This window comes from Triticum urartu, chromosome 5A (genome assembly GCF_056163025.1).
Source record: "Triticum urartu cultivar PI428250 chromosome 5A, HENAU_Tu73, whole genome shotgun sequence".
In the NCBI taxonomy this organism is placed as follows: Eukaryota; Viridiplantae; Streptophyta; class Magnoliopsida; order Poales; family Poaceae; genus Triticum; species Triticum urartu.
Window position 1 is genome coordinate 17,765,593 of NC_141877.1, and position 21,252 is coordinate 17,786,844.

A 21,252-nucleotide genomic window follows, 5' to 3' on the forward strand; every position below is an offset into this window, starting at 1 on the left:
AAGATCCAAAACATCCTAACATGGTATACAAGCTCAACAAGGCACTGTATGGCCTCAAACAAGCCCCTTGGGCCTGGTATGACACACTCAAATACTTCTTGAAGAGCAAAGGCTTCATACCTGGTTCCCTAGACCCCACTCTTTTCATGAAGACATATGATGGTGAACTGTTTGTGTGCCAAATATATGTGGATGACATTATCTTCGGCTGCACCAATCAGAAGTACAGTGAAGAGTTTGGATATATGATGCAAGAGCAATATCAGATGTCTATGATGGGAGAGCTAAAGTTCTTCCTCGGTCTTCAAATACGACAACAACACAATGGCATCTTCATATCTCAAGAGAAGTATCTCAAAGATTGCCTGAAGAAGTTTGGTATGCAAGACTGCAAAGTCTTCACAACACTAATGCCAGCCAAACATCATCTGGGTCCTGACGACAATGGTAAAGAGTTCGATCAAAAGGTATACCGCTGCATGATTGGTTCTTTACTTTATCTATGTGCATCTAGGCCAGATATTATGCTTAGTGTTTGCATGTGTGCTCGATTTCAAGCGGCACCAAAGGAGTCGCATCACTTAGCTGTGAAGCAAATTCTTCGATATTTGGCTCACACCTCAACTCTAGGATTATGGTATCCAAAGGGCTCAGAGTTTGATCTGGTTGGATTCTCGGATGCTGATTATGCTGGTGACAAAGTTGATCGCAAGTCTACATCAGGTACATGTCACTTTCTGGGACGATCACTTGTATGTTGGTCTTCAAAGAAGCAGAACTATGTATCTCTCTCCACTGCTGAATCTGAATACATTGCTGCTGGATCTTGCTGCGCTCAGCTTCTATGGATGAAGCAAACACTCAAGGACTATGGCATTCATCTGAAGCAAGTGCCACTTTACTGCGACAACGAAAGCGCCATCAAGATTGCCAACAACCCAGTTCAGCACTCGAAGACAAAGCACATTGAAATTCGTCATCACTTTCTCAGAGATCATGTTGTGAAGGAAGACATTGATATCATACACGTCAACACTGAAGAGCAATTGGAAGATATCTTCACCAAGCCCTTGGATGAGAAGAGGTTTTGCAAGTTACGGTGTGAGCTAAATATCCTGGAATCCTCAAATGTCCTATGATCAGGCACACATCCTAACCCTTATGCATATTGATGACTTAGATGTGCAACACACAAAGTAAAGTATATCTTCAATCAATGAAGACATACATTCTAAGTGTGAATACATTAATGTGGAATTTGACTTCGGAGCGCCACGATAATTGTGCGCCGTGTCTGGGTCTAATACTTCCTATACGGTGGGTAACGCCACCACCAAACGTTCTATTTTGAAGTGTTTCACTCATGGCGTTACCTTGCAATGTCTTCACATTTGGTTTGGCTTCAATCTCAACATATTTTCATGATTATCTTCACTATGTTGATTATATATATATACTAGTGTTCCGTCCTCTACAGCATTCACTTATAGCTATGTCTTCGTGTTGAATCTTTTGAACTAAGTGAATGTGATCGGACCCTAACCTCTCTATGCTTTCTATCTCAAACTCTATCTCTCCAAGTCATATGCATTCTATTGAAACTGTCGAATCTCTTCTCTGCGTCCTTGTCAGCAAAAGATACAGAGACAACCATTAAGTCTGTTTTCAATGCTCATTCATCCACATGAAATTCGGAGAAGTAGGAACGACCACCCGACAATCCAGGCGTGCGTGGGACATGGAACAAACCCCAAAATTCCGCATAATGGCCACGTGTTCCTTAGATGCGAATCGCCAGGGGCACCTGTGTAATAGCACAGTGCCGCCCCTGTGCCTATAAATACACACTCACAGCGGTCATTATCTCTTCTTCCACCCTCGCACGAACCCTAGCGCCACCGCTAGCTCTCGACGACGCCGGCGACGAAGCGCTTCGCTGCCGCAACCTCTCCGACGCCGTCTTCACGCCGACCGCGGACATCGTCCTCTCCGACGTCGCCGTAGGTGTCCTCCGTCGCCAAGTTAGGGCATGGAAGAGTGAACTGCTCGGCCTCATCTCCCACTCCGTCTAGCAGTTCTCAGTGTGGTAAATAAAACTCCCTTTTTACAGCACCATTGATCCTATTGATCTGTCACTTTCTACCACAAGCAGTTTCTGTTCACACAAACTAGATCTCTCTCATACTGCATCTCATAACATGCCTAGTATATTCACTTGTGCTTCACAAAGTAGTTAGATTCCTCACTTGTACTGATCTGTGGATTCGTACAAATCTGGAACCAACTTCTTATCTATGAGTGAATGTCTTCGCACGATGAGGTCAATGTCTTCTAAACAGATTTATCTTCAAAATCTTCTGAGAATGCATATGACCTCTTCCCCTTCCCTCGCACCTTAATGCTGTCACAGGTACATGTCCGTGGGAGAATCCTTTGGTTCTCATAGTCTGCATTCATTTGCAGAATTCTTACAGCATCACATAAATTCTCCCGAAGCCAGTTCCTGTTGGTCCAGCAAAAGAAAAACTTTGAAGCCTTTGAACGTCTTGAAGCCTTTCAAGTTAAAGTTTATGGCTTCAGAGAAAGCAGCAAGGAAGGGTGGTAGAAAGCATCATGGTGAGACCTCCAGAGATCTGCCAGATGAACTCTCAGAAATGTACAAGACAGATCCTGAAGAGGATTACAGTCAGCGCAAGACCCGAATCCAATGGATTCGAAGATATTGGGCAGAACAATGGTTCAAATACAGATTTGTGACCCAGGAGTATGCTGAGAAAAACGCCACCAAGAGACCGTGGGGTGACATCCTATTCAAGAATCTTCTACCCAGGTCTAGAGATGAAGCCATTGCTCTAGGCTTCTATCCATGCATGGTCCGTGGACCACAGCCTGCTGATGCACACTCGTCGTCACTGCTATGGTGTCGTGACGACAATCTGTTCAAGCGCAACTTCCAGTTTGCTCAGAACTCAGCGAAGCAGAACAAGAAGACTTTTGGGTTAGACTTCAACCCTGGTCCCTCATCTCCAAGGGCAGATGGCACACGACATGCAGAACCCAATGTCATCGGTCCTTTTGCCAACCTTGAAGGCCTCATCACCTACATCTTGGTTCAAGGGACTGCAGTGAATGAGCCTGCAGCTGACACTGAGTCTGATGATGCGCCTGCAGTGCCGAAGCCAAAGTAGTTGAAGAAGCCAAAAGCTTCAAAGTCGGCCCCTTCACCAAAAATCTCAAGGGCGAAGCCATTGGCAACTGCACCTCCTGAAGACAGTGTGCAATCTGAAGACTTTTCACGCATCTCCAAGCCCCAGAAGGCCAAGATGCCTCTGTCTCACACTGGCAAAGAGCTAACAGCTGCTGCCATTTTGCGCAACAACGACATTGATCTGTCAAGTGATGAAGATCTTGCAGATGACGCTCTTGAGCAACTCATCAAGAGCAAAGAAGAAGCAGAAATCTTCAATGATCTGCCTCTCTTTGATGTCACCATCATCCACAACTTCATTGACGAGTGGTTTGACATGCCAAACATCAACTTTGAAGATCTGCAGCTACCCATTGGCCTCAGTGTCGCCTTCCAAGGCGCCATTGCTTCAGAACTTGCTATTGCCCAGCGCATTGTTGAACTGAAGCAGAAGATTGACTATGAAAAGGCTCAGTTCAAGAAGCATATGGCCAAGCTCAGCGTGCAAGAAGTGAAGAACTTCAAGACAATGATGCACGAGCTCAAGGAAGCCTTTGTGAAGAAGCATGCAGAAGCTCAGGGTTCGCGTGAGCGCATGAAGATTCTGGCTGACAGATGTGTGCAAGCCTATAATGAGGTTGAGAAGTGCAAGGCGCTTGGGCGTCCTGACATCGACCCCAGGATGGCCGCAAAGAAGAAGAAGAAGCCTGTTACGGCTGAACCTGATGCACCGAGGCAAGAAGCAGTTCCGATTGTCTTCCCAACTAGACTGACTGGCTCGAAGCCAAAAAGCCGGTCAACAGCTTCAGAGCTCAAGAAGACAAGGACTGCTGAGGCTGAAGCCAGGAAGAGGAAACACTCTGAAGCCTCTCCTACTGCCCCCTCCAAGAAGAAGAGGAAGACCAAGAAAGCTTGGGTCGCTTCCACAGAGCCCTTGATAGTTGAACCCATTTCTATGGTTCATCCTGACGTAGAACGTCAACTGACAGTTCATGAGCCTGCTTCCACAGAGGCTCCTGAAGCTGAAGGCATTCCAGCAGCTGATCCCATCGCTGCTGAAGACATTGGTCATCATGACAATGTAGAAGATGATGCAGTCCTTCCTCAGTTTGAAAACAGCAAACTCATCAGCATTGGTCGTCCCCTGATGCCAATTGCACAGGATGCTTCATGGGCGGATCGCCCACAAGAGGAAGAAGACTATGAGGCCCAGCCCACTCCAACTCCACAGGCGTCGTCTGCGCTCCACAGGCTTCGCAAAGGTCCAAGGCCTCAAGTCTCTGCTGAAGACATTCCGGCTGCAACAGCCGCAGAAGAAGTACCACAAGATCCCACTCCCCTGTTCCACCAAGAAGCAGTTCTCCAGGAGAATGTGCTTGTGACCAACCCTCCAGCTAGTCAAGTGGAGGATGAAAATCGTGAGGCTGCCACAACCACCAATGAAGCTAATGTGGAGCCCTCCCCAGCAAAAGCTTCAGAAGACAGCGAAGCCACTGATCCCGCCACTTCTGTTCCTGAGTCTGCTGCTGGTCCCCAATTCAACTATCATGTTGAGCATAGACCTCAGGTCCAGAAGCCAATTCTAAGACTGCCAAGGTTTCCAGGTCCTGCATCAGCACCTGGCTCCTTAAACATCAATGGCTTCAGGGCAGACAACATGTTCTTCAATAACTCCAGGAACCCCTACTAAAGGGAAAGGATATCATCTGATCGGTTCTGGAGCTATCCTCGGCGAAGCTATTACTCTTGCATTCTTTACAACCAAGATCGCATCTTCCCACACAAGCACCTTGACATTGAAGCTATAGCTGGTCTGCCCTGTCTAGAAGAAGCGTTGGATTGCTTCAAGCAAGTGGGTCTGCTGCAGTTTGTTACTGATGAAGAGCATTGGAATGAAGAGCTGCTGCTACAATTCTATGCCACACTTCACATCAAAGGGTACAGCAGAGATCCGAAGACTTGGGTCCTGGAGTGGATGACTGGCAACGTTCATCATGAAGCCAATGCATTTGACATCATTGAGCTCACTGGCTTGCCCACTCCTGGCGATCTCTTTGAGCAAGGCTGTCAGTTGCATGCTGAAGCTATTGAGAGCATCTTTCAGCGGCCAGAACCTGATATGAGTCAAATGCTCAGCATGATGAAGCCATTGCCCCAAGATGCTGCTTATCCCACAGAGTTCTTCGTTGAAGACCTTGAGTACCTGCCCAGAACCATCTATCACATCATCAGGCGAACTCTCTGGCCTATCAAAGGGCACTCTCCAAATGCCAAGCTTCAGGGTACAATGAAGACTTTGGTCTTCTATATACTTCATGACAAATGCTTCAATGCACAGGACTTCTTCATACGCCAACTTGCTGCATCAGGCATTGATCTGTTTGGTTTGAAGTTCTACGCCCCTTGGGTCATGCGGCTGATCAAGCTACACTCCGCCATCTCGTATCAGCCCTCAGCCCGCAACCATCGGATCTTCTTGCCTGACGTGGACATGTCTACTGAAGCCATATATTCTAAGCCTGCCAAGCAACCTCTAAGTCTTCAGAATACAGACCATCAGAGTTTTACTCAGAACGTTGAAGGCGTTGAAGCAGTTTCTCGGGTGTATCCTTTGGCTGGCACTACACGTGCACCACACCCTGCTTCCACTGAAGCCACTAACAGTGCCACTGCTCCAAGACCCAAGAAGCGCACTCGTGTTCTCAACGACCGAGAGCTTCTTGTGGCTCTACATCAGAAATAGGATAGGCATCATGACTGGCTGAAGCGTCAGATGAAAAGCCTCTTGGTGGATGTTAATCGCACTCGAAATCTTGCCACCAAGAATGCTTTCGTTGCCCATGAAACCTGTCACCGCACATGGAAAGGGCTCACGATGATGTGTTCTGAAGCTGATCTTCAAGAGGATGGCTTCTCTGAGAGATTCAAGTTTGACTCCACACCTCCTCGAAGGGCTGTGCTGCTAGGAACTCCATCCCTTGAAGACTCTGAGTTCTCTTCCTCTGCTGCCACAGTGACTGCCAGAATTATTGAGGAAGAAGACGATGCTACTTCACCGCCACCTCCTTCAGCACCTCCAAGCTCTTCTGCACCGCCAAACAACACCAACAACCCTGCTACTTCACCTACTCCTCATGGGAACGAGTAGAGGCTCTATGTCTTCAAACCTTTTTGGTCATTACTGACAAAAGGGGGAGAAGCATATGAGATTGATAGTCTTCAAGCGGGTCCATATGGGCGGGTGTTTTATATTTTGCTTCGTGCTTACAACTCTCATTTTTGCTACATTTGGTTCTTATGAGTTGTAACACTTAAACTAGATGGTCGTCTGCTACTTATTTGCCACCTTGTTTTGCGAAGATAAATTCCGCATGTGCGACGATAAATTCCGCACTTAGCTCATTCTGCAGACGTCCATTTTCCATTATGCATGTCATTATCTTCATATACTTTCACATGCATAGTGGATTGTCATCATAAGTTGAAGTGGATCTCCACAAGTACAACCTGCCATGTGCATTTGCATTCCAAAAGCAAATTAACTTATATGCACATCTTCAGGGGGAGCCCTTGCAACTTATGAAGACAATTCCTTATCCTTTACAATTTCACAGATTATATTCTTCAACTAGTTTGTCATCAATCACCAAAAAGGGGGAGATTGTAAGTGCATCTAGTGCCACCCCTAGTTGGTTTTGGAGTATTGACGACAAACCTAGTTGAGGGACTAATGTGTTTGTGAGAATTGCAGGATAACACAGGTAGAAGTCCCTCATTGATTCGGTTTTACTACCAGAGATGACCCCTAAAACTGTATGAAGACATTGAAGTCAAAGGTGGTATATGAAGATATTCACATTGAAGACTATGACAAGAGAAGACACTATATGAAGCCTATGGAGCTCGAAGACTTAGATCTTTCGTAGTTCTTTTTCTTTTGTGTTGAGTCATAGGAACCACCGTACTGTTAAGTGGGGTCCAAGAGAACCAGTCAGAATGACTGAAGTGATGCCTAAACCAAAAACCTATGTCTTCAAGTGAAGACTATGAGAGCGAATCTTGTCCAGAGTCGGACAAGTCAGCTTTGCTTGTAGCCCAAGTAAAGTTGCCGTGTGAGTTTGAAATCTGACCGTTGGAACACGTGTCAGTTCCTTAGTGACCCAGGGTCATTTCGGACAAATGAGGTCGGGTTGCCAGGTGGCTATAAATAGCCCACCCCCTACAACCATAAACGGTTGGCTGCTCAGATTGAAAGCACGGCTTTTGTCGTTTGAGAGCAACCCACCTCGAAGCCTTTGAGAGAGAATTCCTCGCGAGGATAAAGCCCTAACCACCAGAGCCAGAGAGAATTGGGCATCACTTAAGTCTTCTTGTCTGTGTGATCTGAAGACTTATTACACTTGAGGACTGTGCATCCTCCAGCCGGTTAGGCGTCGCGTTCTGAGCTTCCAAGAGACATTGTGGATTGCTAGTGAACGAAGTCTATGAAGGTTTGGGAGTCTACCTTGAAGACTTACCAGAGTGATTGGGCGAGGTCTATGTGACCTTAGCTCAAGGAGAATACGGTGAGGACTGGGTGTCCTGAGCTGCGTGTTCAGGACTGGGTGTCCGGGACTGTGTGTCCTAAGGTTTAAATACCTAGCCGCTCCAACCAGACGTACAGTTGTCACAGCAACTGGAACTGGTTCAACAAATCATTGTCTTCAACGAGTCACTGGTTTCATCTTCACTTCACTTTACTTACTGTTACTCCTTGTGAAGTCATTGTATGTTTGCTCTATCATTTGTCTTCACTGAGTGACTGCGTGTTCTGTTTGGCTTCACAATATCTTCCTACCTGATCCTTACTACCTAGCTGCTATTAGTCTTTGTGCTTTCACTTCATTGAATACTTGACTATGGTTTGCCTAGTGTGGTCTACCTTCCGCTGCATGGTGATAGGTTTAATTTTATCGTTTGTCTTCAAAACTCCCATGTTCTCTAGACTTTCATAAAAATCGCCTATTCACCCCCCTCTAGTCGATATAACGCACTTTCAGAGCCAGCGGACTCGGGCACAGCGTGAGCGACGGACCTGTACTTAGCCTCAGCGCGGGATCGGGACACGGTGTTCTGCCGCTTCGACGACCAAGTGAGAAGATTAGGCCCGAGGAAGACACAGTACCCAGAGGTGGACTTGCGCGTGTCGGGGCAACCTGCCCAGTCGGCGTCGGAATAGACCACCAGGTCTGAGGCGGCAGAGCGGTGGATCTGAAGCCCGAGCTGTGTGGCACCCCGCAAGTAACGCAGGATGCGTTTGACGAGCTGGAAGTGGCAATCTCGCGGGGCGTGCATGAACAAGCAGCACTGTTGCACGGCATAGGAGAGATCCGGCCGTGTGAGGGTGAGGTACAGAAGCGCACCCGCGAGACTGCGATAGAGCGACGGGTCATGGAACAGTGGCCCGGTGTCGGCGGAGAGCTTGGCAAGGGTGTCGACCAGCGTGGCGAGGGGCTTGCAGTCGAGCATGCCGGCGCGGTCCAGTATCTCAAGAGCATATTGCTCATGAGAGAGGAAGAGCCCGGCGGTGGTGGTGGTGATGTTGATGTCGAGGAAGTGGTGAAGGGCCCCAAGATCCGTCATCGAGAACTCGGCGTGGAGCGCCTGGATCACGGCACGGAGACAAGCGCTCGAGCTAGCGGCAAGGATGATGTCATCCACATATAGCAGGAGGTACGCCAGGTGGTGACCACGGCGAAGGATAAAGAGCGACGAGCCCGCGTGGGAGGCGGCGAAGCCCCGGGTGCGAAGGTACGCGGTGAACCGCGAGAACCGGGCACACGGCGCCTGCTTGAGGCCGTAGAGAGAGCGGTTGAGGCGGCAGACATGCGTGGGCTTGTTGTCGTCGACGAAGCCAGAGGGTTGATGACTATGCACCGTCTCGGTGAGGTGGCCGTGGAGGAAGGCGTTCTTCACGTCGAGCTGGTGGATTGGCCAAGACTTGCCGGCGGCGATGCTCAAGACGGTATGGATCGTTGCCGGTTTCACCACGGGACTGAAAGTCTCACCGTAGTCAACCCCGGCCTGCTGCGTGAAGCCGCAGAGAACCCACCGAGCCTTGTACCGTGCAAGCGAGCCGTGAGCATTGAACTTGTGCCGGAAGATCCACTTCCCTGTAACCACGTTAGCACCTGCAGGACGAGACACCAAACACCAAGTATCATTGCGCTTCAATGCATCAAACTCCTCAAGCATCGCGTTGCGCCAGTCAGGGTCTTTGAGGGCTGCGCGGTATGAGGAGAGGATGGGGCTGATAGTGGAACTGTCGGTGAGAAGGGAGACGTGTTGTTTGGGCTGACAGAAACCGAATTTGCCACGTGTGCGCATGGAATGAGCGTTGGCGGGTGGAGCGATAGCGACGGCGCGGGGTGGAAGAGGAACAGGAGCAAGCGGAGTACGTGCAGGAGGCAACATGTGCGCGGTCTGCATGGCGCTGCATGGGGAGGGGGGTCAGGATTGGCCAGGGACGGTGTGGGGCTGCGTGCGCGAGGGATGGTGGTGGGGGCGCTGCATGGGGATGGGACAGCGGGGCCGGGCGAGCTGGGTGAGACGCGGCGCAGAGTGGGGGCGCTGCATGGGGATGAGATAGCGGGGTCGGGCAAGCTGGGTGGGGCGCGGCACGGAGTGGCTGGCGGGGATCGCGAGGTAGATGCGCGCGTGTTGGTTGGGGAAGGGGCAGCGGCGGATCCGAGACGCGCGGATCCCGTAGCGGATTGGGACGAGGTAGGTAGGATACGGGGAATCTGGGGCGCCGGATTTTCTGCGGGTTGAGTGGAGCGCGCAGGGAGATAAGGAAAGGTTTGTTTGTCAAACGTTACGTGACGAGAGACAATAACGCGACGGGTTTCTAAGTCCATGCAGCGGTATCCTTTGTGCTCAAGGGCATATCCTAGGAAGACGCATCGGGTCGATCGGGGCGCAAGCTTGTGGGCTGTTGTGGCGTAGAGATTTGGGAAGCAGAGGCAACCGAAGACTCGAAGATGGTCGTAGTTGGGATGGTGACCGAGGAGGCGGAAGTATGGGGTCTGAAACTGAATGGAGGAGCATGGACGCCGGTTGAGGACGTGAGTAGTGACATAGAGAGCCTCGACCCAAAACTCTGGGGGCATGGTGGCATGAAGAAGCATGGTGCGAATGATGTCGTTGGTGGTGCGAATGAGTCTCTCAGCTTTCTCGTTCTGTGGCGAAGTGTGGGGGCAAGAGAGACGAAAAGACACGCCGTGTTCGGAGAAGAAAGCGCGAAGGGTGGTGGTGAGGAATTCCCCACCTTTGTCGCACTGGACGCACTGGACCTAGACGTACATGATACTGAGTGAAGACGTAGGTGAGGAAACGGTGGAGCGTGGCGGCAGTGTCTGACTTGTGGCATAGGGGGAACGTCCATGAAAAGTGTGAGAAATCATCAAGTATTATGAGGTAATATTTGAAACCAGAGAAGCTGCATACGGGAGATGTCCAGAGATCACAATGTAATAATTGGAAAGGTGCTGTAGTACAAGATATGAAGAAGAAAATGGCAGACGAGGCTGCTTTCCTAATTGATAGGCCGAACATAAAGCGTTCATAATGGGCGTGTCATTATTACAAGATGGCAAGAAATATTTGGCTAAAAGGGAAATAGATTTATTGTTGGGATGGCCTAAGCGAACATGCCATAGGTTGTGGTCGCTGGTGAGCGCATGCTGCACGTTGACGTTGCTGAAGAACGGGTACAAGGCACCGTGACTATTGGACCTCATCAGGATGCGCCGGGTCACGAGGTCCTTCACAGTGAAACCGTAGGGGTCAAACTTAATAGTGCACGAATTATCGATGGTAAAACGACGGACAGAAATAAGATTGCGAATGACTGTGGGAGAAATGAGAATGTTGTTGAGATTGAAAGAAGCGAGGGAGGTAGAACCGACAGCAGTAATAGGCATGCGAGACCCGTCCCCAACAGTAATGCCGTGAGAGTGATGCAAAGAAGGAGAACGAGAGGAGGTGAGGTGGCTCGTCTTACCAGCGACGTGGGAGGTGGCGCCCGTGTCGAGGAACCACTCGGGCGCGGCGCCGCCTTGCTGGTGCAGCGACAGGTTGTGAAGGGCGGCATTCAGCTGGTGGTACTGCTCCCAGGATGGGCCGCCGGCAACGGCGGACGGCCCGGCGGCGTGGTACGCCTGGTGTGGTGGAGGAGGGCGTGGCCCGAGGACGACAGCGGCGTTCGGCGCGGACCAAGGCGCGTGGAGCTGCGGGGGCTGTGGGGGGAACGGAGTGTCCCACGGCGCAAAGTACCCCAGCCAGGGGCGGGCGGCAGGTGTTGAGGTAGTGTCGCGCCCAGCGGGAGCGGGGGAGCCCGAGGAGGAGCCGGCGCCGGAAGAGGCCGGGGCGCCACGGCCGCGGCCGTCCACGACCACGGGAGCGGATGTCGCCGGTTGGAGAAGAAATGGGCCCCTTGCCCTTGTCACTAGAGGGAGCGGGGCCGCGATCAGCGCCGCGATCGGGAGCGGGGCCAATGGCGAGAGCGGTAGGCGCGCCCGATCCCTGCCCATCCAGCCGAGCGCGTTTGTTCGCGGACAGCTCGTCCATGAGCAGGCGCGAGCGGGCTTGGACGAAGGTAGGGAAGGGGTTCTGCATCGGCAGAAGGGTCGCCATGACCTGGAAGCGGCGACAGAGCCCGCGAATGAGTTGGAGGGTGAACGCCTGGTCGGTGATGAGGACGCCGACCTCGCCGAGCACGTCAGAGAGTGTCTTCAGGCGGCGATTGTACTCGGCGACGGACATGTCGCCCTGCACCAGATTGCGGAACTCCGCCTCGAGGATGATGGCGTGGCCCGGGGCGTTGTCCCGGAAGAGCATGTGAAGCTGCACCCAGACGTCGTACGCCGTGCTCGTGGGGGACATGACGACGTCCTGGAGGTCCTCGGCGATGACCTCGTACATCCACAGCACGATCGTAAGATCGTCGTTGCGCCAGATGGCGCTCTGGCGGCGGGGGTCGGCCGGGACGTCAAGGTGGTGCTGCACGTTATGGCGACTGCAGATGACATAAAAAAGTTGGCGCCACTTTGAATAGTTACCCGCGTCGAGGTCGAGCTTGCGATGGAAGAGGTGGGCGATGGAGGAGGGCAGCCCAGGTGCAGAAGACGAGGGGCCAGCAGTGCCGGCGTCGGGCGCCGGGATCAGAGCGCCGGCAGGGCGGGGCACAGGGGTGCTCCCAGCGGTGCGCAGGGCGGTCGCCGGCAGCCGTGAGAGGGCTGCAGTTGGGGCAGACGCCTCGGGAAACTGGATCCCGCGCGCCTCAGAGGAAGAGGAGCCTGCGGGCGCGCCGGCAGCGACGTCCTCCTTGCCCCGATCCGTGGCGGAGGGGGTGCGGGCCACGGGCGAGGCGAAGAGGGGGCGGCCGTCTGGACTGGGAGAGTCGAGGTCAGCCGAGCGGGAGCGGCGGAGCAGGCGGTTCATGGCCGAAGCGTGAGAGAGGATCGGGAGAAGTCTGATACCAAGCTGGACAAGATAATTCACGCACACACCTTGCATTCATTTCTCTAGGGGTATTCATACAGTTACACGAGGAGAGTGGGATACAAGGGAGCGGAGAGTGGTTAGGTACAATGATCAGCTAGTCAAAGGGATCGTGGGAGCGCACGATATGCACGCGCTGTTGAGCGTGCCTGAAGAACCGGTCGTGGCTGGCTCAGCCTCCTGGAGCCGTGCGTGAGGACGTGTTCCAACACAGAGTGTATATGTCACATAAGTTACCTTGATTTCTACTAACCAGGAGAATATATTAGAACAACGAGGAGTGCATCGAGAAACAGCTAATGGCATGGTGCTCCAGGATTGTAAATTGTAATGGTGACAAGATCTCCGCGGCGTACTGGGTCCTTTTCAGTTGAGGCCGAGCTGGCAGTCTGTGATGAAGGGCTGCAACTGGCCCTTCATTGGACTGATCTTCTAACTACCGATCTGCATAGAATCAGACGTTCAGGGGACGGTAGCAATGGTGTCAACAAAGACCATCGACATGCCCAGTCTTGCTCATATGGTCCATGAGATTCGGGAGAACTTGGGAGAATGAGATGACAGAATTAAGAATATTGGTGGTGACCAGACAATTGTTACCCAGGACCGCAGGATATTGCCGAGGCCTGGAGTGAGGATTGTAGCACTTTCCACCATTAATGGTTTCTTTTATTTCCTGCAAAAAAATGTACCTCCACCCCAAGTTAGTTGACTCAAATTTTTCTATATACTGATGTATCTAGATACGTTTTAGTGTTAGATACATCCATATTTAGATAAATCTAAGTCAATTAATTTGGGACGGAGAGAGTATTAGATATGTATCATCTACTCTACTGTGTCAAAGCTAGTTGCAGATAAGGCATTGGATTGCGTGTTGTCGGTTATGTATTTGTAACCGGCCGGTCGATTTGGTAACACTAAAAAAAGGAGTCTGTCACGGGAACAACTACACCAAGCAACCCAAATGGGCCAGCCCAAGAGAAGCCTACGAGGCCGCAGCGCAACAAGCAGCCCAACCAGCGCTACGCCGGTCTAGACTGGAGCCAGTGAAGCAGCCCTGCCCTACATAGCGCGTGGTTGGTGTGTGTGTGAGGGGCACGAAAGAAGTGAACCCCGACCCGGCCGCCTGTGGCGTGTATCCTCCTCCCACCTCCGGCTCTCATCTCCCGATCCCCTTCTTGCTGCTCTGGATCTGTACCGCATATTGAGAGATTAATCCATAGCTGGCTAGTTCGAGAGGCAAGATCCGTGTCATTTGGTATCAGATTGCCGGTCCCTGCTTCTTCATCCGGGCCCCGACGCGCACCAAGAGCCTCAAGGCAGTCATGGCGGATCTCGATCTACAGAAGCAGATGGCGGAGGCAGCAGTCGAGCGTGGCGGTATCGCCGTGGCGCTGTTGGCGATCCAGAAGTCGCTCGACAAGATGGAGCCTACGGTGACCCACATGGAGCCTGTGCTCGCGTCGCTCGAGCCCAAGGTAGCCGATCTGGCGGCGTGGCGTCCCGGCGTGGACCACGCAGTCGGGCAGCTCCAGACGGATCTAGGCGAGATCCGCGCCGAACTCGCCAAGATCACCGCGCGACCCTTCTTCCATGAGGCGGGCAAGGGCAGCACTAGCGGGATCCAGCCCGCGGCGGACGCGCCCTTCTCCACCAACAACACTAGTGGCGACGGCCACGGGCCCAATGGCCACGGCAGGACTCTACCAGTACAGGCTTCGGTGGGGGGGGAGCCCCTTGCTCCCCGCACCGACCCCGGCCAATGGTACGTACAGAACTCCCTTCCCTTCCGTTCCGCTGCTTGGTCCCTGTGAGAATAGCGGCCCTGTATCTGCACCGCGCAATTCATCTTCCCATCTTGTGTGTCCTGAATTCGATGGGGACAACCCTACGGGTTGACGCATCCGTTGCGAAGCCTACTTCTGAGTCTGCGCCATTGATCCCAGCACTTGGGTGGATACGGCCGTGGTTTATTTCACTGGTGCTGCAGCTCTATGGCTCGAATGGTCCCAAACCCATGTCAAATTTCCTCAATGGGAGTACTTCGTTGCTGCTGTTCTAGAGAAATTTGGCCGTTCTGAATTTCAACACCTCGTTCGTAAATTCTCTAGATTAAAACAAACTGGTTCGGTTTTGGAATACGCTGAACAGTTTAATATTGCTATGCACAGCTTGTTAGCACATCACAAATCATGGGATCCCTTGTTTTTTACTACCCAATTCCTTGATGGTCTGCATAGTGACATTAAGGCAGATGTTATTTTGCATCGCCCGGTCGACCTGGAAACTGCTGTTGCTTTGGCTGCATTGCAGGAGGAGGCCCTGGCGCTTATTCAGCAGGACCGCGCGGAGATAGCTGCAATGAGTCCGCAGCAAGGAGGGGGACGCGCCAACCGCGCTTCGCCGCGCCCTCCAACCCCGCTGTCCATCCCAGCAGCCACGCCCTCAGGCAAAACACCGTCGACACCAAGCGCGGGTGGGGATGATCGACGCAGCCCAGACGGCTCCAAGCCTCTTTCCACTCCCTCGTCTGTCGACGACAAGCTCAAGACACTGCGTGCGTATCGCCGTGCCCGAGGCCTCTGTTGGGGAACGTTGCAGAAAACAAAAAATTTCCTACGATTTCACCAAGATCCATCTAGGAGTTCATCTAGCAACGAGTGATTGGATTGCATCTACATACCTTTGTAGATCACGCGCGGAAGCGTTCAAAGAACGGGGATGAGGAAGGCGTACTCGACGTGATCCAAATCACCGGAGATCCTAGCGCCGAACGGACGGCACCTCTGCGTTCAACACACGTATGGTCAGCGTAACGTCTCCTTCTTCTTGATCCAGCAAGGGGGAAGGAGAGGTTGAGGGAGATGGCTCCAGCAGCAGCACGACGGCGTGGTGGTGATGGAGCTGCAGTACTCTGGCAGGGCTTCGCCAAGCACTATGGAGGAGGAGGAGGTGTTGGAGAGGGAGAGGGAGGCACCAAAGGCCAAGGTAAGAAGTCCTCCACCCCCCCCCCCCACTATATATAGGAGGGCCAAGGGGGGAGGGGCGCCGGCCCTAGGAGATCTAATCTCCTAGGGGGGTGCGGCCAAGGGGAGGAATCCCTCCTCCCCAAGGCACCTAGGAGGTGCCTTCCCCTCCTAGGACTCTTCCTTTAGGGTTTCCCCCACCCTAGGCACATGGGCCCTAGGGGGAAGTGGCGCCCCAGCCCACTTTGGGCTGGATCCCTTCCCACTTCAGCCCATGGGGCCCTCCGGGATAGGTGGCCCCACCCGGTGGACCCACGGGACCCTTCCGGTGGTCCCGGTACAATACCGGTGACCCCGAAACTTGTCCCGATGCCCGAAATAGCACTTCCTATATATAATTCTTTACCTCCGGACCATTCCGGAACTCCGCGTGACGTCTGGGATCTCATCCGGGACTCTGAACAACATTCGGGTTACTGCATATACATATCCCTACAACCCTAGCGTCACTGAACCTTAAGTTTGTAGACCCTACGGGTTCGGGAGACATGTAGACATGACCGAGATCGCTCTCCGGCCAATAACCAACAGCGGGATCTGGATACCCATGTTGGCTCCCACATGCTCCTCAATGATCTCATCGGATGAACAACGATGTCGAGGATTCAAGCAACCCCGTATACAATTCCCTTTGTCAATCGGTATGTTACTTGCCCGAGATCCGATCGTCGGTATCCCAATACCTCGTTCAATCTCGTTACCGGCAAGTCACTTTACTCGTACTGTAATGCATGATCCCGTGACCAGACACTTGGTCACTTTGAGCTCATTATGATGATGCATTGCCGAGTGGGCCCGGTGATACCTCTCCGTCATACGGAGTGACAAATCCCAGTCTTGATCCGTGTCAACCCAACAGACACTTTCGGAGATACCCGTAGTATACCTTTATAGTCACCCAGTTACGTTGTGACGTTTGGTACACCCAAAGCACTCCTGCGATATCCGGGAGTTACACGATCTCATGGTCTAAGGAAAGGATACTTGACATTGGAAAACTCTAGCAAACGAACTATACGACCTTGTGCTATGTTTAGGATTGGGTCTTGTCCATCACATCATTCTCCTAATGATGTGATCTCGTTATCAATGACATCCAATGTCCATAGTCAGGAAACCATGACTATCTGTTGATCAATAAGCTAGTCAACTAGAGGCTTACTATGGACATGTTGGTGTCTATTATTCACACATGTATTACGATTTCCGGATAACACAATTATAGCATGAATAAAGACAATTATCATGAACAAGGAAATATAATAATAATGCTTTTATTATTGCCTCTAGGGCATATTTCCAACAGTCTCCCACTTGCACTAGAGTCAATAATCGAGTTACATTATGATGAATCGAACACCCATGGAATTCTGGTGTTGATCATGTTTTGCTCTAGGGAGAGGTTTAGTCAACGGATCTGCTACATTCAGGTCCGTGTGCACTTTACAAATATCTATGTCTCCATCTTGAACATTTTCACGAATGGAGTTGAAGCGACGCTTGATGTGCCTTGTCTTCTTGTGAAACCTGGGCTCCTTGGCAAGAGCAATAGCTCCAGTGTTGTCACAGAAGAGCTTGATCGGCCCCGACGCATTGGGTATGACTCCTAGGTCGGTGATGAACTCCTTCACCCAAATTGCTTCATGCGCTGCCTCTGAGGCTGCCATGTACTCCGCTTCACATGTAGATCCCGCCACGACGCTCTGATTGCAACTGCACCAGCTTACTGCCCCATCATTCAAAATATACATGTATCCGGTTTGTGACTTAGAGTCATCCAGATCTGTGTCGAAGCTAGCATCGACGTAACCCTTTACGACGAGCTCTTCGTCACCTCCATAGACGAGAAACATTTCCTTAGTCCTTTTCAGGTACTTCAGGATATTCTTGACCGCTGTCCAGTGTTCCTTGCGGGGATTACTTTGGTACCTTCCTACCAAACTTACGGCAAGGTTTACATCAGGTCTGGTACACAGCATGGCATACATAATAGAACCTATGGCTGAGGCATAGGGGATGACACTCATCTCTTCTATATCTTCTGCCGTGGTCGGACATTGAGCTGAGCTCAATTTCACACCTTGCAACACAGGCAAGAACCCCTTCTTAGACTGATCCATATTGATCTTCTTCAATATCTTATCAAGGTATGTGCTTTGCGAAAGACCTATGAGGCGTCTTGATCTGTCTCTATAGATCTTGATGCCTAATATATAAGCAGCTTCTCCAAGGTCCTTCATTGAAAAACTCTTATTCAAGTAGGCCTTGATGCTGTCCAAAAGCTCTATATCATTTTCCATCAAAAGTATGTCATCTACATATAATATGAGAAATGCTACAGAGCTCCCACTCACTTTCTTGTAATCGCAGGCTTCTCCATAAGTCTGCGTAAACCCAAACGCTTTGATCATCTCCTCAAAGCGAATGTTCCAACTCCGAGATGCTTGCACCAGCCCATAAATCGAGCATTGGAGCTTGCACACCTTGTCAGCATTCTTTAGGATCGACAAAACCTTCCGGCTGCATCATATACAATTCTTCCTTAAGGAAACCATTAAGGAATGCCGTTTTGACGTCCATTTGCCATATTTCATAATCATAGAATGCGGCAATCGCTAACATGATTCGGACAGACTTCAGCTTCGCTACCGGTGAGAAAGTCTCATCGTAGTCAACCCCTTGAACTTGTCGATAACCCTTAGCGACAAGCAGAGCTTTATAGATGGTCACATTACCATCCGCGTCTGTCTTCTTCTTAAAGATCCATTTATTTTCTATGGCTCGCCGCTCAATGGGCAAGTCAGTCAAAGTCCATACTTCGTTTTCATACATGGATCCTATCTCGGATTTCATGGCTTCTAGCCATTTGTCGGAATCCGGGCCCGCCATCGCTTCTTCATAGTTCGAAGGTTCACCATTGTCCAACAACATGATTTCCAAGACAGGGTTGCCGTACCACTCTGGTGCGGAACGTGTCCTTGTGGACCTACGAATTTCAGTAGGAGCTTGATCAGAAGTATCTTGATCATTATCATTAACTTCCTCTCTAGTCGGTGCAGGTACCTCAGGAACATTTTCTTGAGTTGCGCCATTTTCCGGTTCAAGAGGTAATACTTCATCAAGTTCTACTTTCCTCCCACTTACTTCTTTCGAGAGAAACTCTTTCTCCAGAAAGGATCCATTCTTGGCAACAAAGATCTTGCCTTCGGATCTGAGGTAGAAGGTATACCCAATAGTTTCTTTAGGGTATCCTATGAAGACACATTCTTACGATTTGGGTTCGAGCTTTTCAGGTTGAAGTTTCTTGACATAAGCATCGCATCCCCAAACTTTTAGAAACGACAGCTTAGGTTTCTTCCCAAACCATAATTCAAACGGTGTCGTCTCAACGGATTTCGACGGAGCCCTATTTAAAGTGAATGTGGCAGTCTCTAAAGCATAGCCCCAAAAAGATAGTGGTAAATCGGCAAGAGACATCATAGATCGCACCATATCTAATAGAGTGCGGTTACAACGTTCGGACACACCATTACGCTGAGGTGTTCCAGGCGGCGTGAGCTGTGAAACTATTCCACATTTTCTTAAGTGTGTGCCAAACTCGTGACTCAAGTATTCTCCTCCACGATCTGATCGTAGGAACTTGATTTTTCTGTCACGTTGATTCTCAACCTCACTCTGAAATTCCTTGAACTTTTCAAAGGTCTCAGACTTGTGTTTCATTAAGTAGACATACCCATATCTACTTAAGTCATCAGTGAGGGTGAGAACATAACGATAGCCACTGCGAGCCTCAACACTCATTGGACCGCACACATCAGTATGTATGATTTCCAATAAGTTGGTTGCTCGCTCCATTGTTCCTGAGAACGGAGTCTTGGTCATTTTACCCATGAGGCATGGTTCACACGTGTCAAATGATTCGTAATCAAGAGACTCTAAAAGTCCATCAGCATGGAGCTTCTTCATGCGTTTGACACCTATGTGACCAAGGCGGCAGTGCCACAAGTATGTGGGACTATCATTATCAATCTTACATCTTTTGGTACTCACACTATGAATATGTGTAGCATTACGCTCGAGATTCATTAAGAATAAACCATTCACCATCGGAGCATGACCATAAAACATATCTCTCATATAAATAGAACAACCATTATTCTCAGATTTAAATGAGTAGCCATCTCGAATTAAACGAGATCCTGATACAATGTTCATGCTCAAAGCTGGCACTAAATAACAATTATTAAGGTTTAAAACTAATCCCGTAGGTAAATGAAGAGGCAGCGTGCCGACGGCGATCACATCGACCTTGGAACCATTCCCGACGCGCATCGTCACCTCGTCCTTCGCCAGTCTCCGCTTATTCCGCAGCTCCTGCTTTGAGTTACAAATGTGAGCAACTGCACCGGTATCAAATACCCAGGAGCTACTACGAGTACTGGTAAGGTACACATCAATTACATGTATATCACATATACCTTTCGTTTTGCCGGCCTTCTGGTCCGCTAAGTATTTGGGGCAGTTCCGCTTCCAGTGACCACTTTCCTTGCAATAAAAGCACTGAGTCTCGGGCTTGGGTCCATACTTTGGCTTCTTCCCGGTAGCTTGCTTGCCGGGCGCGGCAACTCCCTTGCCGTCTTTCTTGAAGGTTTTCTTACCCTTGCCTTTCTTGAACTTAGTGGTTTTATTCACCATCAACACTTGATGTTCCTTTGTGACTTCTACCTCTGCTGATTTCAGCATTGCAAATACTTCAGGAATGGTCTTTTCCATCCCCTGCATATTGAAGTTCATCACAAAGCTCTTGTAGCTTGGTGGAAGCAACTGGAGGATTCTGTCAATGACCGCGTCATCTGGGAGATTAACTCCCAGTTGAGTCAAGCGGTTATGTAACCCAGACATTGTGAGTATATGCTCACTGACAGAACTATTTTCCTCCATCTTACAGCTGAAGAATTTGTCGGAGACTTCATATCTCTTGACTTGGGCATGAGCATGGAAAACCATTTTCAGCTCTTCGAACATATCATATGCTCCGTGTCTCTCAAAACGCTTTTGGAGCCCCGGCTCTAAGCTGTAAAGCATGCCGCACTGAACGAGGGAGTAGTCATCGGTACGTGCCTGCCAAGCGTTCATAACGTCTTGTTCTGCAGGGAGAATAGGTGTGTCACCTAGCGGTGCTTGTAGGACATAATCTTTCTTGGCAGCTATGAGGATGATCCTCAGGTTTCGGACCCAGTCCGTGTAGTTGCTGCCATCGTCTTTCAGCTTGGTTTTCTCTAGGAACGCATTGAAGTTGAGGACTACGTTGGCCATTTGATCTACAAGACATATTGTAAAGATTTTAGACTAAGTTCATGATAATTAAGTTCATCTAATCAAATTATTCAATGAACTCCCACTTAGATAGACATCCCTCCAGTCATCTAAGTATAACATGATCCGAGTTAACTAGGCCGTGTTCGATCATCACGTGAGACGGACTAGTCAACGTCG

At 50.4% G+C, this 21,252-nt stretch overlaps 1 pseudogene across 1 annotated transcript; it reads right to left on the reverse strand.

Moving 5' to 3' along the window:
* Nucleotides 1-10,678: 10,678 nt before the first annotated feature.
* LOC125555453 (uncharacterized) lies at nucleotides 10,679-12,745 on the reverse strand (annotated as a pseudogene). The gene is made up of 2 exons (XR_015603175.1): nucleotides 11,229-12,745; nucleotides 10,679-10,989 (listed from the first exon to the last, which is right to left on the reverse strand). The product of XR_015603175.1 is annotated as an uncharacterized LOC125555453 (transcript).
* Nucleotides 12,746-21,252: the final 8,507 nt, after the last annotated feature.